The 17,083-nt window shown below is 32.4% G+C and overlaps 1 protein-coding gene across 3 annotated transcripts in view; it reads right to left on the reverse strand.

Annotated features, from left to right (window-relative positions):
* The window catches only part of LOC124372502 (atrial natriuretic peptide receptor 1), an 884,633-nt gene that overhangs the window by 355,706 nt on the left and 511,844 nt on the right, over nucleotides 1–17,083 (reverse strand). The gene's annotated exons all lie outside the window — the stretch shown is intronic.

Below are 17,083 nucleotides of genomic sequence, written 5' to 3' on the forward strand. Positions count from 1 at the left end.
GAATAAGCGTTCCAAATCGGTAGCCTATTTCAGATTGTACTACGTACATAATAAATTAACCAATTAAACTGAACACAAAAACACCTTTGCTCACTTACTGTTCATCCAAAGTATGTTTGAAAATATACTTTTGGTTACTTCCAAACAATAATTTACCAAAAGTAATATATTTCAGAGATTAAATGAATAATTAACACAGGTGTATCCAACTACATTAAAATATAATATAAAGTTACTTGATGTAAAAATAGTTTGGTTCTCCTTACGTACGTATTATATATACCGGGTTTTAAAGTCCACACTACTTGATGTATGAAGATTTTTAAAAGCCCTTACAAAACTTTGGAGGTTTGGAAGTAAGTAAAAAAATTAAATGGAAACTTCTAGCAAGTGGCCTGAAGATCCGAGCACCCAGTGGCTGAAACATAGGACGTCACTGCTATCTTCCAAAAGCTTTCTGGGATGGCCTTTTAAAAATAATTGTTGTATAAACTAAACTAATTGTATACATTTGATCTTCAGGCAAACGTAAACAAGGAGTAAGTACTCTTTGTGCAGTTACTGGTTTGATATTTCTGTATTACCAGTTCATAAAGACCGTCCTATGAAAAATGGCATACGATAAGCAAAGGCTCGATGATGAAGAACAAGAAGCACATATTGCTACTGAGAAGGAACTCGTCGTGAAACACATTAGAGAATGAAGAAGATGAATCAAATCTTAGGTTCTTGGGACAACTATCACCAGCCTCCAAAGCTGAGAAAAAATAAGAAGAAACCAGATAAGGTACACTGGCAGATAATTAGAAGGCGAGAGACGAGATAGTGGACATAGAAGACAAATAGACAATAAAAATCTCCTGAGAAACATAGTAGCGGTGCTGGTTTGATAGCACAGACCACAATAAGGAAGGTAATTCCGAGATCTCAGACGGAATATCTCGCGTGAAAATCTTGATAGTAACAATGAGTGTAATAGTTTAAGCCAAATAATATAGAGCACAGCGAGTAGATAAGGGCGAGGAAAAGAAAAAAACCATGGGCAAAACAGGACTACAGATATTGTATATATCTTTACGTAAACCTCTTAGAACACAAATACAATGCGCGAAAACGTCAATGGTAAAATAAACGGATATGGTCAATATTGATGATTTGAAATTCTCAAAATGAAATTGGATGATACTGATATAACTCAATGTGAAGACACTATTATCATACGAAAAGTTATATCTTTATAGACAAAATTAGCAGACCGACTGATGTTTATGTTCCAAAAGGGATTGAATTAGGAAATCTAAACAAATTATAAAAGTTACTGAAACCTTACGCAAAAATTAAATTTAAACGCACACATGTATATGTGCAGATGTACACACGTTTATGTATTTGCCTGGTTACAGATTTTTTCCAACAGCTCAAAGTTCCGTGATGATGATGATGATGAATTCCTGACCATTTAGATCCGGGTTGCTGTGCTCCACTTATTTCTTTGTTAGTGACATTTAATATTTACCGTAAATTGTACGTGATTAATAACACACACTATTGTTGTGTAGTTCACATTACATTTACTATGTTTATCGTTATGAATTTATCAGTTAGCTTATGCAAACTTACGTTTTAATATTCGACAAACCTCAATGGCATAACAATTCAAAGTCATTATACGTCGTGTTTCTTTTGTTGTTAGACTTAACGATGTCAGATTTCCGCAATTCTTTCACTCATTCATTCCATTCTTTAAATTAACTTTTATATTTATAATCACAGTGCAAAATTATATAGGTAAGAACACGAAAGTTAGATAAAAATGGAAGGTGACATACATCGGGACCAAAAATCGAAGGATATGTACAGTAAGATAACATCCAAGTGATATGGTTTCGATGCTCCCTGCGCCTCCGAAGGGAAACGATCTGAAGACAAAATGAAGTGCAAAAAACTTAAGTGACTCGAAAACCGGATAGAATTTAAAAGAAATTAAAAGAATCAGAGGTAGAAAAGTGTTTAAGACGGAAAATTACGAGGGTGCAAATAAGTTATTGAAACGACGCGTTGAGGTTCAAACAATGATCTAAGATCGGCGAAGCCGGGTGGAGAGAACCCAACTATAATGGTTACATGTAAATTCAAAGACTTTGACGACGATATGAAGACGACAGATGAAGACGATAAGTGAAGAGCCATTCATGAGGATATGCAAGACAATGACACAAGTGGAAAGGAATAACAGAAACATTACACAAATAACAAATAATGGGATATGAGAATATGAGAAAGAATCGATGCAGAAAAGGATCATCTCGTAGTAGAATTTTCAGTAAGGGATTGGAAATCCATTGACAAGAAAGGATAGGCAATAAATTTAATTGCTCAGATTTAGGGTCGAGGACATCGATATCTGGCGATGTGTTAGGAGATCAGAGATTGGACACGTGACAAGCGCTGCTATCGGACAAGGACTAGTGGTTCTTAGTGGAGAACACAGAGTATCCCGTGAAATTCCTGATAGTGATCATGAGTGTAATAGTTTATGCCAAATAATATAGAGCACAGAGAGAAGATAAGGGCGAGGAAAACAAGTTATCGAAAAAATAGGATTACACATATTTGACATCTTTATGTAAACGGCACACATAGTTTTACGTATATATATATATATATATATATATATATATATATATATATATATATACATACATAGCTCTCGGTATATATTTGAAAATATACATACCTAATTTGAAAACTTTCCACCCCTAAATATGTGTGCATTAGTACAAAATAGCACGTTCCTTAATACATAAAATTACTTATTATAATAATTATTTGTAAATTTGTATTATGAATACGATTTAAAATATTGTATTGTTCGAATGTAATTTTTTATGTGTGTGTAAAATTGTGTAGTCAAGTACAGCCATTTCACATATCTAAGACCTACAGTTCATCAGACAATAATCACTCAACTCCACTTGTACCATCGACCTACAGATCTTGAAATCCATCAAATCGAAGCATCGCTACCGGCAGAGAGTATTGACCTCAAGATTAGGTCGAGGTCACCACCCGCCCGCCAGAGCCGCGGTCTAACCTTTAGTTAACTAGCGAAAGCGACGCCTGGGGCGGAGGAGTTGCCCGCTATAATGGGTCTGCTGATAACTGGCTTACCCAACACTCGGACTTCTGGCTTGTTACTGTAGACCTCCCAGTGCTGGACGATCTAGGAGTCTATGTGTTGACAATAGCACTCATATGGAAATAGCATCACTTTATAAAAACCACTCGTCAAATGTTATGCTTGATTGCAATACAACAAAATCTCAAACTAAACATTAATGTACGGCATTTAATATTACAGTTTTATTGAATATATTCATGTCAATTTTATATTATGCTAATTGTCTTGGCATGTCAAAATTCTCGATCCAAGTTGCCACACAAAATTGTATCTTACAACCAAACTGTTTGTCTATACGATGACTCAAGAACCAAGTGAGGTAGAATGTTAAATGCACTATAGATAACTTTCTTTAGTGTACCACTTGAGCATTTTGCCAACTAAGGAAACGACCTGCTGGAATTTGAGTTTTTGATTTGATTAAATGTTCAAACCATATTTATCACAAGAAACTAGAATTGTCTGCGAACAAAGCTATACTGTCAACTTTTGAAACGGCACAACTTTGTTTCTAACAAAGACTAACAAACATACCAGTAATATCATATTTAGAACAGCTACTACTTTGAAATAGTATAAATACTTGGTCTATTGGGATCTGAAGGACTTGACTAACGCTGCTTCCGATCTGTTAACCAATAAATATCCGATCTTTACGCAACTACTATATTTGACTGTCTCGGGTCTCATAGTGCAATAACAAAATATACCTTAAAATATTACATAAAATATATAAAAGGCCTGTTCTGCTGTGCCTATATCTAAGGCATGTGTTTTGATGGTGTAAAATTCCAAGTCTATCATGGTTATTCTATTGGGCTGTTTATTCTATCATAGATAATGTTTTAGATTTTAAATTTTACAATTGCAACCTGAACCTGTTTAAAATTGGGCAATTTTAAATAAAAACAGGAAATAGTTGCTTGCACCGTAAATGAACTCAGAGGTACCGGTAATGAATCAAACACAATGTGTTGCGAGATAAATAGGCAAACTGATTGCTGACTTTTACCACACATGTAACAAATTTTAGTCGTATTGTTAATACAAGCTAAGACTGTTGATTTGTTTAGCTATACGACTAGCATGAAATGTGACGTACGTCCTTTAACAACTAAACTGACTTAATTTATTTGATTTTTATTGAATTTTAGAATTTTCAAATAAAATTTACTTAACACACAACACAACACTTCGATGGAGACGAAAGTGATGAGTTAGCAAACACTGAGTTGAGTTTGACAAGTAGTGTCACAATGTGTTTGATTGCTGATTGTTACCCGAACATGTAACAAGCTTTAGGTGTCTTGTTACTGCAAGTTTGGATTGTTAATTGATTTATATGTGTGATTATTACGACAAATATTGAGGATCACAATCAAACGTCATAAAACTATAATTCATATTAACTATACAATAACTTAGAATAATGTGTGCCTCATTTTATACATTAGTTCACCCTATATTGAGCAATATTCTCAAAATTATTTTTTCAGGTCCTTATCCTTCTACCATCTTACAGTTCTCGGATATTACATTATTTTTAATAGCCAATAGTTATTTTATGCAGGACCAGTTGTTAAATTGTCTCAGGAATTGTCGATACATAGAGCTCGAACCTATCTAAGTTTTCCTCATGTAACCTTTGACGTAGTGGTTGCGACATTTGTTTTCTTGACAACGTAAGAAACTGGCCGCGTCTTAAGGTCAATATGGTATTATTACAGATACTGTTAAAGAAAGTTTATACAAGTATGTCTCTAAGAAGGAAATGGAGAGCGACGCTCATTTGTGGGGCTCAAAATATACGTAAAAAAAGCATTGATCAAACGTTGATTTTTTCTGAGATAATGTTTTCTTGGATTGACACATTTAAAAATATGCCTCAGACAATTAAAGAAGTAAGTTCAAATCTGCCATCCGATGATAAAATGAGAAAGTCATCTTCGTGCAAATAGTCGGGTTTCACATGGTTTGTTGATGCTTATTTAACTTAAGTTTTTTGCACTTCTGGTTGGTGGATTTAAGTATGATAAGCTAATCAAATATTATCTTCGAACAAAATTATCATTTGTTATTGATTAACAATTTTAATACCTTCCAATATCGACCCCCACCAAAACTAGCAAGGACTATGATTGACTTATGTTTTTGGAAAAACACCTTATTCGGTTTCACGAAAAAAAATTGGGCATAATAGAATACAACACAAATTAGCTCTCTGTTTATGAAATATATACAATAACCTATAATAGTAAGTATAATTTCTGTGTTGTGTACTTTTCATGCTTGGGGTTTGGAAGAAAGATTAAGTGACATGTACCATAATTGAACTCAGTGTTCCTCATATAGAAACAAAGATTCACACACAATTCTATACGTCAGCTCGTTTTCAATAAATTGTGCGGTGAGACAGACAGACAAACAGAAAGGCACAATTGATATTTTTAGAGCGCCTCGAGTGATAGCCTTCGCTAACACTCAGCCAATAAAGGAATATGGGACCTTCTAAAAAGGATAATTATTAACAAGATTCTGGTTAAATTACACATAATGTTTTCCTTAGCAGTCAAATAATTTTAATGCTGGTTTCGGTTTCTTTCTGTTTTAAAATGTTCAACTGATAACTTTCAATTGAAGTACAATTATAAAATCATTTTCCATGGTTCAGAAGTTAATAATTGTTATTCCAAGCACGTCGTAATGTTTATACCTGTGGTATATGTGTTGCCTTCATTAGGGATTTAAAAAAAACTGTTTATTTTTTATGAACTATGGGATGCAGCAGGCGGAGCTGGACTAAGAATGCAGAGCTGCAGCAGACTAGCACTCCAGGATAGGTGGAAAGGGTTAGCGACTTGATCCTCATAGCACATGAGGGGTGCGTTTGAGTAAGTTACAATGTGTGACGTTAAATCATGTAACATACTCAACATTGATTAGTCATGAATGACGAAATAATTTCTCGTCATATTCAAATAAATAAATTAATAGGTAACAAATACTACAATACCAAACGTAGTATTAATGTAATATAAATTATAACACATAATCTAGGGTTAAATCCACCCATTTAAATGGTTTTGTATGCTTGTAGTCAATGAAATGTCGTTTTCGTGTTTTGAATGTTTGATTTCGGTATCTTTTTCAATACGTTTCAAGGACTAAAAGTACATTGAGAAGATATTATTTAACATAAAAAGTTGTTTTTAAATGGTAAATCCAGAACCATCAGATAAATATTAATTCAGATTTCTTGAAAATATACACAATTTCAGTACAGCGTAAACATGAAACTTATATTTTACAAAAGTAGATAATTATTGCTATATCTTACAGTTTTGAGACTTTTTATGGTTTTAAAACATCTAGAGGAATGATTCATATATAAAAATGAGTAACCTGCATATATTTTTAGTAGTTATATTTAAAAGAATTTCCAATTTGTTGTTAAAATTCTTTCTGTTCACACAGTTTCTACCTTGTTGCTACAGCAAGCGATGCGAAGCCTCAAATGTAAGTGGGGGATAACTGTGGTCAAAATTAAATAATGTGTACTCTTTCTCTACTACACTCATGCGTTTTGATTGTCTTTCAACTAATTATCTAATATTTTAAAGTTATAAATAGTTTTTTTATATCAACCTATATAAGAATAGTTTTAAATTTCAACTAAAACACTGATAAAAAGCTAAAATGTAGGAAATTTCATTACAATTCTAAAATAAATAACTGTAAATCAATTCTTCAATAACTTTGTAAATGTAATTTGAAAACAGATGTGACCAACATATAACGGACGAGTATAATTGACAGAAAGGATCCTTTGGTAATTATAAAACATCGCGAGACTAGATCACATAAAACTCCAGAAAGAAATTCGATTGGAATTAAAAAGCTACTTTATAAAAGTAGTATGCTAATTAAAAGATAAAAAAGCTAAAATGTAGGAAATGTCATTACAATTCTAAAATAAATAACTGTAAATCAATTCTTCTATAACTTAATCATGTAATTTGAAAACAGATGTGGCCAACATATAACGGACGAGTATAATTGACAGAAAGGATCCTTTGGTAATTATAAAACATCGCGAGACTAGATCACATAAAACTCCGGAAAGAAATTCGATTGGAATTAAAAAGCTACTTTATAAAAGTAATATGTTAATTAGAAAGTTACAGTCATATTTAAAAATTGACCATTATTTTTTGGGGACCGGGACCATCAGAAACTTCTAGGCTACGTATATTGTGATGATAAAATCACAGACAAACGCAGTGGAAGAGCAGCACTCTCGGAGCATTACAACAAGGCACTTAGGTCTCTAAACAAGACGTCATATGAGATGACAATAGCTGTTTGGACTTTCCTACTTCATCACCTCTAAAGATGTCTTCCTCTTAAAATAGCAGAACCATCTTTATTTTTTTAGTTTAATTCTGAATATTTTATACCGTTTTGCTGGCCAAGCTTCCATATTTTGGCTGAGTGGTATCGAAGCCTATCACTCGATATGCTGGAAAAAAGATATTTTAAGAAATATTTCATCTGCAGACTTACATGAAGCATTTTAACATTAAAACATTTAGTATCTCTTTTCTCAGAATAAAAAAAAATCAAATTAGCTATACATAATAAAATGTGCATGCAATTCTAGCGAAGCAGTTACATGAAATCCCAGCAATCATGTTACGTGAATTGCCGTGGTGTAGCGTACTCCTGCCTTATAGTATCAAGCAAACATTTAATAATATATGCTAAAATTGTGATGCATCAAATCAAACTCAATTCAAATATATTTTATTGCTAAAATCAATATTTATATTAAATAGCTAAGTCTGTTGCATGGTTTTTATCCACATTTCTAAATAATACAGGTTGGTTGCTGTTCATTAGTCGGGCGCGAAGGAGATCTCTTGACGGCGTCTGCGCGGAACTCACGAGGCAATCGGCTCAGCAATCCTCGATGATCTCTTCTTGTTCAAAGAAGTTGACTGTGGAAGACGATCCTCGGCAACAAATTTCACACATGCTTCAACAAGACTCTCCAACACTGGTTCAGCCAGCCGTCCTTGCTACACAGTGAGGTGTTGCCTGTGTCCTAAGTAATCACGGAATACTCCCGAACGATATTGTATTGTCGAGAACGCGAACACCGTGTCTAGTATATTCCTCAATGGCCGCATTAGCCAACTTGATCTCCAAGTGGTTAGGGCTGTCAGGATCCACATCGCGGAGGTGTGGAAGTGTGACAATGTATTATTACAACATTTGGTGTGTTTGTGTAATTATCATTGCTTTTCGTGAAAAGGTCGTCGTGACGACCTCAACACGTTTTTATTATTTTGTGATGTATTTATCCACTTTCAGTAAGCTAAGACATACATTTTTAATAATATAAAATATATTTTATATAAAACTAGCTATATCTTACGGCTTCGCACGCTTTTCGTAAGCTTTGCCCGTGTATGTGCACTTCTGGTTCAAGTGAATTATATTTCCAGTGCCGATGTCGAGTTTGCCTTGTTGCCACGATCAAGAAAATCTGTGTATGTTTATAGCCATCATACATTTACATGTAATTTATTATAAAGTGGTCTAACATCAAACTTTAAGTTCAATCAGAAATTTATCTTCAAGGCAAATATACATCATAACTTCAATATAGTGTTTGGTTATTTAATATACATAACTGTTTCGTAATTGCAGTTTTTAGTGTGCAGGCGCTTTGAAAACTCGTATCTTTTGCAGCACTGCCTGGTGGGGAATTACATCAATGGGCATAGTATATAAACCTTCTCTGTGGAAAAATACATATACATACAAATTTTCATAATGGTCGGTTAAATAGTTTACGATTCCATAAAGGACAAACACACAAACATTCATTCATATATATAATAATTATTTGATATGGATAATGAATTATTTGGAAGATAGGCCACTTCTCTTTAACTATTTCACCTTCCCTATACCTTAAAAACTTATGCACTATATTTAGTGACCAAACGTGCTGTATAAAACATGTGTTTGTCTCAACAAAACTAACACATTTAGGTCTAACCACTAATAACCACTAATAAATTATGATTATTTTTAATTAGTAAACCAATTCAAAATATTAGGATACTATAATCATGGTATGTAGCTTCCATAAGTGTTTAAAAGAATATAAGAATGACCCTCAACACTTTTTAATATATCCTATTACATTTTGGTCTTAAATATATGATTATTATGTATATAATCGTATATTGTATCTATCGATATCGTTTTATATTGTATCTTTATGTAATGAACATTGATTTACCACCTTCTTTTTTGAAGGTGATACTCTGAAAATAGTTCTATATTTTACAGGAAGAATGTTTGTCAGTATTATTCATGGCGTACGCTAACTTGTCTGCATTTAAATCACGTAAACATTTTGAAAGAGTAATGGTAAAAATTTATATTCATACTGGAGCACAGCTTCTTGTTTATTTCTATGACAACAGACAGATTGAAAAATGTGTATAGGAATTTACATAGATTCTAATTAATTTTTGTACCTCACACAAAGATTTACAATGAGACAAGTTGCAAAATATATAATGATTTTAATGGGTTATTAATTTTTTAATTATAAATAAAAATCATATAACATCGCCCATAGTACCTGTGAACCTATGAAGCACTTTGAACAAGAATGAGAAAATCTTTGTTACAAGACATGATTAATAATTAAATATTTATAATTATAGATGAAGTCTTTCTACTGAAGAAGGAAACATGTTCTACTGGAGTATATGAAAAACAATTAACCTCGTTTTATAAATGTTTAAACTCGTTTTAGTAAATTTGTATGTAAATAATTATAAAAAATTTACAAATGATAAATTGATTTTTATTTTTTGTTAGTTTTTTAGGAACTTCTTAAAATCATACTGTGGCTATGAGTCAATTTATTTAAGGTCTCTATTCCTTCTTCGATATTGGCAACCTTCGGTAATTTTGAATTAATGCTATTTACTGATACAACGAAAGTTACCTACATACATACATTCCAAAACCACAAAATATTAGACTTCCCAAAATTATTCTAAGAAACTCTCATAAACATCTAGAAATTGGTAGGCTTCAAGTCAGATGTTTAACTTCTTTTAAACTTTGGAATGGTAATGACAGGTTATCTTGATACTTTTTTGCACTAAAAAGAGCTCGTACACCTTTCGGCTGTGTTGCCTGGCCATCGAACTGTCCATTTTTTACTTTTTCCATTGATTTACTGTCAATTAACTTTGCAATATATAGTGCAATAAACTTTTAATACAACCAGAACAGTTCTATTAATATTCATAAATAAAACATAGTCAAATTCTACACAACAATATCACCTGTTGGAAATTCACCTTTAATAAAATCGTCAATAACTAAATAGCTATTTAGACAAATTCTCCAAAAGTTCCAGTAACTTTCCTTAGAAATTGTTTTGTCAATTTTATTGGGATTATGAGTGAGTTGTTTTATTTATATAGCATATATTATGTATTTTATTTATATAAAGATCATAGTAGGTATATATATATATATATATATATATATATATATATATCTTTCATTACATCAATGGAAATACAGTTTTAAATGTAATCAATTGAAACATTTCTTTACACACAACAATAAATATCGCTTTAGAAATAAATCACTTTGTCTTCGGTTACGTCATCAAGTATCAATCTCTCTTGTGGCTTTGCTTCCACATTTCCTACATATGTAACTTCTGAACTCATATTTATGGGTTTCCAAATACACATCACTGTTTTCGCAACAAGACTCGCCCTCCTCGCATGTGATACTTATCCGACGCAACATTGTTTGAACACGAAGAAATTACCGGAAGGTATCTGCACTAAGCTATTGAACGCTGGACAAATTAGCCTGGATCTAACGACTAATACACACGTACTACAACATAACATATAAGAGATAAAATGTCATCTCTTAGATTTACGCGCTACTGAATCGAACCCATTCGAGTGAGTTGTAGCGTGTTATTCAACAACAACATTTATTACACTGGCAGCTGCAATATATTGATGGCACCGCGGCGCCTCTGCTCTTATTTTTATCTTTACGGTCCTGCCCAAGTCTTCGTGCAACAGGTTTACAAAATCTCCTCACATTGTAGTTAATAACAAGGTTGGTACATTAAAATTAATTTAGGAAAAGGTATTTCTCAAAGTAGATTTCTGGTCAACATTAACCTATGCAACATTTACCACATATAGTTTAATTATCTATTGAAACGTATAATGTAACACAAGAAACAATATCTGATGAATACAGTGTTTAAGCCATATACCACAAACTGCATTTCAGTTTTTTACTAAATGTAAATAATTTAGTATTAGTAGTTTAGTGTTTATTACATATACATAAGCATATAATATGTTATAGGAGCGCGTGATCGCTTGTCTATTATACAGCTTATAAATCAATTGTCCGAAAAGGAGAACTATTAATCACTTAACGACAGTCCTGACATTTACATTCAGTATAACTTACGTAATAATCGGGGTTAATGTAGCATGTGTCAACTAAAAGTACGTATTAGTATGGTAGCTAGTTTAGCAGACCGATAATGTAGAAGTTTTGATTACTTAACGAATTTGCTTACATTGCATTTGGTATAACTTGCTTTTGAATCGGAGTTAATGTGGCGTGTGTCAACTAAAACTAGGTATCAGTATGTTAACTAGTTTAACGGACCGAACAGGTGGGATTATTAATTACTTATCGATTCTCCTGACATTTATAATGAGTATAACTAACTTTTGAATCGAATTTTATGTATTACGAGTAAACTGAAACTAGTTACCAGTAGCACAACTAGTTTAACAGACCAATCATGTGTGAGTATTAATTACTTAACGATTGTGCTGACATTACATTGGATATAACTTGCTTTGGATTTGGGTTTAATGTAGCATGAGTCAACTGCAACTAGGTATAAGTACGGTAGCTAGTTTAACAGACCGATCATTTGGAATTATTAATTACTTAAAGGATTGTCCTATGTCAACTAAAACTAGGTATGAGTATGGTAGCTAGTTTAACAGACCGAACAGGTAGGATTATTATACACTCAACAATAGTCCTAAACCTTGAGTATAACTTGCTTTGGAATCGGGGTAGATGTACCATGTATCAACTAGAATTAGTTATCAGTACCATAACTAGTTTAACAGAACGATCATGTGGGATTATTAATTACTTAAAGGATTGTCCTGTGTCAACTAAAACTAGTTATGAGTATGGTAGCTAGTTTAACAGACCGAACAGGTTGGATTATTATACACTTAACGATAGTCCTAAACTTTGAGTACAACTTGCTGTGGAATCGGGGTAGATGTACCATGTATCAACTAGAATTAGTTATCAGTACCATAACTAGTTTAACAGAACGATCATGTGGGATTATTAATTACTTAAAGGATTGTCCTGTGTCAACTAAAACTAGGTATGAGTATGGTAGCTAGTTTAACAGACCGAACAGGTTGGATTATTATACACTTAACGATAGTCCTAAACTTTGAGTACAACTTGCTGTGGAATCGGGGTAGATGTACCATGTATCAACTAGAATTAGTTATCAGTACCATAACTAGTTTAACAGAACGATCATGTGGGATTATTAATTACTTAAAGGATTGTCCTGTGTCAACTAAAACTAGGTATGAGTATGGTAGCTAGTTTAACAGACCGAACAGGTTGGATTATTATACACTTAACGATAGTCCTAAACTTTGAGTACAACTTGCTGTGGAATCGGGGTAGATGTACCATGTATCAACTAGAATTAGTTATCAGTACCATAACTAGTTTAACAGAACGATCATGTGGGATTATTAATTACTTAAAGGATTGTCCTGTGTCAACTAAAACTAGTTATGAGTATGGTAGCTAGTTTAACAGACAAACAGGTTGGATTAGTTAATAAATTACTTAACGAATGTGGTGACATTACATTGAGTTTAAATTACTTTGGTATTTGGGTTAATGTAGCATTTGTCGTTTAAAACAAGGCATCAGTACAGTATCTACTTTAACAGACCATATCGAGTTTTTTCTAATGTTTGTTAAGAAAGTAAAAGTTAAGAAAAGCAGCTCTTAGTGTGTAATTAATTGTTGAAATGAACAATTAAGAAGGTAGTAAATGCTATAGTAGCTGTGAAGTGTCAATTTAAAGTTGGTGTTTTAAAAACTGAAACGTACGCGGCACATTTTAAAGCTTATTCTGAGGTTTAAAATAAGGCCTCTATCAGACCAAGTTATAATACAAACATTTTTTTTCGTTACTGAAACCAGTCGGTAAGTTACATAATTCATTATCTGACTGAAATATAATTTTTTTCCATTTAAGCAATAGGAAGTCAGAAATAGTTAGTTGAAGCAGCAAAGTTCCGTAGCAGTCCGGATCTCGGTACGATTCCGTTCTTTACTTGGCAACCGTTTCCTGCTCAGCCTTAGAGGATTTTAAATATTTGATGATACGCTTAATGTCCTTAATATTAACTTGATACTATTTTGATAATATTTTGTTGTAAGAGAAAATGACATTTCAATATTCTTATTTCTTTTTATTATAAGTATGTTTTTTCAAATAAAAACCCACATTTCTATTACTATTTTATTTTTATCTACCACACATCATCATGGAATTTCGCAGACTGTAGATGTACACAATGGCATCGTGTCCTTTACTGGTCTCAGTAGATTCGGTATAGCTTCCCTGTTGGTTTTCTATTTTTTTTCTTTCTTGCGAGTTGAGTAGTAATTTTGCAAAGGCGTATGTGAGTAACTCCTCAAGTGTTTATCATATTTAATAACAGTAGCTAATATTTATTTCCAATTGAAGCAAATAAAGAGAGGTCCCTACGATCGCCTACAATTTTATTCCGACTCTACACAAGAATCATATGACTTTCCGACTGATTGTAAGAGGCGGTGTAACCGGCTTTTACTTTGTCAGTATAAAATTCATGCCGATAACAAATGTGAGAAAAACAATTCTCTCGTGAAAATTATTATGTTTCACTCATAAATGAATTATTAAAAATCTACCTATTTACAACTGCTAATTTCGAAACCTTTAAGGATTCAAGAATCATTCCATATTAAATTACTAACGTCTAACATTTACAGTAATGGAATACAGTTAGATGAATCAAACGTTACAGATTCCATTCAAAGCGACGTACTACTCACAATCTGATACAGACGTCCGGGTTATAAATAGCAATTTTTAACCAACCACAACAGATTTGCAAGCAATTAAGTTTGACTTTGAAGCTTTGTTTGGTTGTGTTCCGGCAAAAGTTTATGTAACGCGTTTGACGGCGAGATCAAAGAACAGTGGCCCGAGCAAACAAACACGAAATAAACTATTTTTGTTAAGAAATTCTATTTATACAACTAAATAAGATTATAAAACTTGACAATAAAAAAATTTTGTAGGTTTATAGCTGTATAGCTTATCAAATAAAATCAAGTTTTGTACGTTTCCATACGTTAAGAAATTACCCCTATAAAAATTACGGTACCAAAAATATTTAGATAAAAAATATGAAATAAAATGTATTATAAAAGTCACCTTCATAAAATCAGTTGTTAAATAATATAATTGGACATTCCTATATATTTGTTTTGTTACTTTGTCACATGCTAAACCTTGACGCTGACTCAATGCTGGAAGCTTACGTTGAGCTCATTTAATCAATATTAGTACTTTTCTTAAGTCCATATTCAAAGTATAAAGAATCGAACGATCTATACATTGGCAACGACTGTGATAGACTTGAATGTTCGGTACTACTCCTATTTAGGTTTCAGAGCTCTTAAAAACATAAGCAATTTAAAACTATGATGAAAAGTAAATTTTTTACATGTTTATCAAGTATTTAAAAGTTAGATTTACCGAGTACTACGAGTTTACAACATAAGTAAAATGTACCATCTTTACCATCGCCATTTGTGTTGGCCACAAATAGAGATAACGTATAAACTGATTTCTGTGTTTTGGTGTCATAGGTTATTTTTACATTATATACATAGAACACCCTCTAATTATTTCCAGTTTTAATCATCAATAATATTTATATTTTTAAAGGTTTTCAAATCCAAATATTTTTTTAATCGTGCAATTAATTTAAATACGATTGTGTTTTAACCTCAACATTCCTCCACGTTTTTAGTAGCCTGAAAGATCCGCCTGACGCAATAAAATACCAAGCACATTGGAAAAAACATTCAAATTCTTTCCAAATGATCATAAAATAGTCCATATTAGCCGATTGCAATATTATTCAAGTTAAGTGAAACAAACATAAGATTATTTATGAAATAAGGAAATACAATACAGAATTTTAATCTTGTAAATGACCTCCATCTACCAAACTGTTCTGGCATAGAAATCTATACAAAATGATAGTAGAAATTAAATACCAACTTGTGGTGGTTTTAGCATCTGGAAGTCTTTTTTTTTATAAGGGTATAAAACACGGAGGTTATCAATGCTCGTAAGGTTAACGGACACCTACACTTTAAAATATGGTGTCACGTTATCAGTACAAAGAATAGACAGCGGATCGCTGTGTCAAAGAAAATTATCACATTAAGACAATAAGAAAAACAACAGCAGTGAACAGAGGACTAAAACTAAATAACAAAAATAGCCGAGAGGCTGTAAAGGGGCCCAATAGTTAAAATATGTCAGATAAATAATAACGATAATAAATATAACAACAATCTAATGCTAAAACCAGGTAGGTTAGTGAAGGTAAGGTTGTAAAGGGACCCAACCTCACTAATAACAAATAACAATAAATAGAAGGACAAAGTTTATATAACTTAACAGGTACTCGCTCAGATCACATCTGGAAGTCATGATATAATAATTATAAGTATTCGGTTCCAAATAATATATTATTCCGAAAATGTTGACAAAAATATTATCAAAGTAGATAGTAGATGCATATTTTACAGTATATAACGAACCAAAATCTGCACATGAAATATTTGAGGAAAGGAATAGGTGAAAACCCTTCTAGTAAGGCACACACAGAAACCGTAAATAATATTTAACTACAGCCCAAGCATTCTAAAGTGAAAGTCGTCACAAAAAGGGCAAGGGTCATTAGGGTGCGGAGCAGGGTATATTTACCAAGAAGGCTTCACTACAATACCTCCCCTCTCAAAAGCCGTTAAGGGTTGTGGGGAGGGAGGGTTATGCTGTCCCAGTCTAATTACATCACACTTTATGCTTTATTATCAGTTTGGGTTATACCGTAATAAATATAATTAAAGCAATATTATCTTGCAATGTTTTAGTATGAAGAAGAAATTATAATATTTTGAATAAGTTTCTTTTGCAAGTTTTTGACGATTTTAGTATATGTGTTTTATGTCCTAAATACCTACAATTTCTTTCGCAAAATCATGATACTATGGAAACGTGTATTTATTTCTATAATACTTTATAATTGCTCGGTACACAAACTTAAGTCCTTAGAGAATAATTATACGTTTACACTAAGGATCACATTATACAGCCCACCTACCCGGTAGGTGCTTTTTACCTCCTATACTTATCTTTGTCAATTTCAATTATTAGTCATCGTATACGCTCTTATAATATGAGGTTGCCATATTCTCTCAGATAGTTTATAATATAGTTTTAATAAAACCAAGTTTTCAAAAATTCTATGGGGTTTTAAACTATGTCTGATTCGGTTTACACATATGTGCGTTTAAAATTTTCCACCGACACTTCTTAGGAGAAGTAAATAGGCGGTAAAGAATCAATAATGCAAAATAAATTTACTGTAATAAAATCTAATATTGACGTGTATAATTTTG

The sequence above is a fragment of the Homalodisca vitripennis genome, chromosome 1, assembly GCF_021130785.1.
Source record: "Homalodisca vitripennis isolate AUS2020 chromosome 1, UT_GWSS_2.1, whole genome shotgun sequence".
Taxonomy (NCBI): Eukaryota; Metazoa; Arthropoda; class Insecta; order Hemiptera; family Cicadellidae; genus Homalodisca; species Homalodisca vitripennis.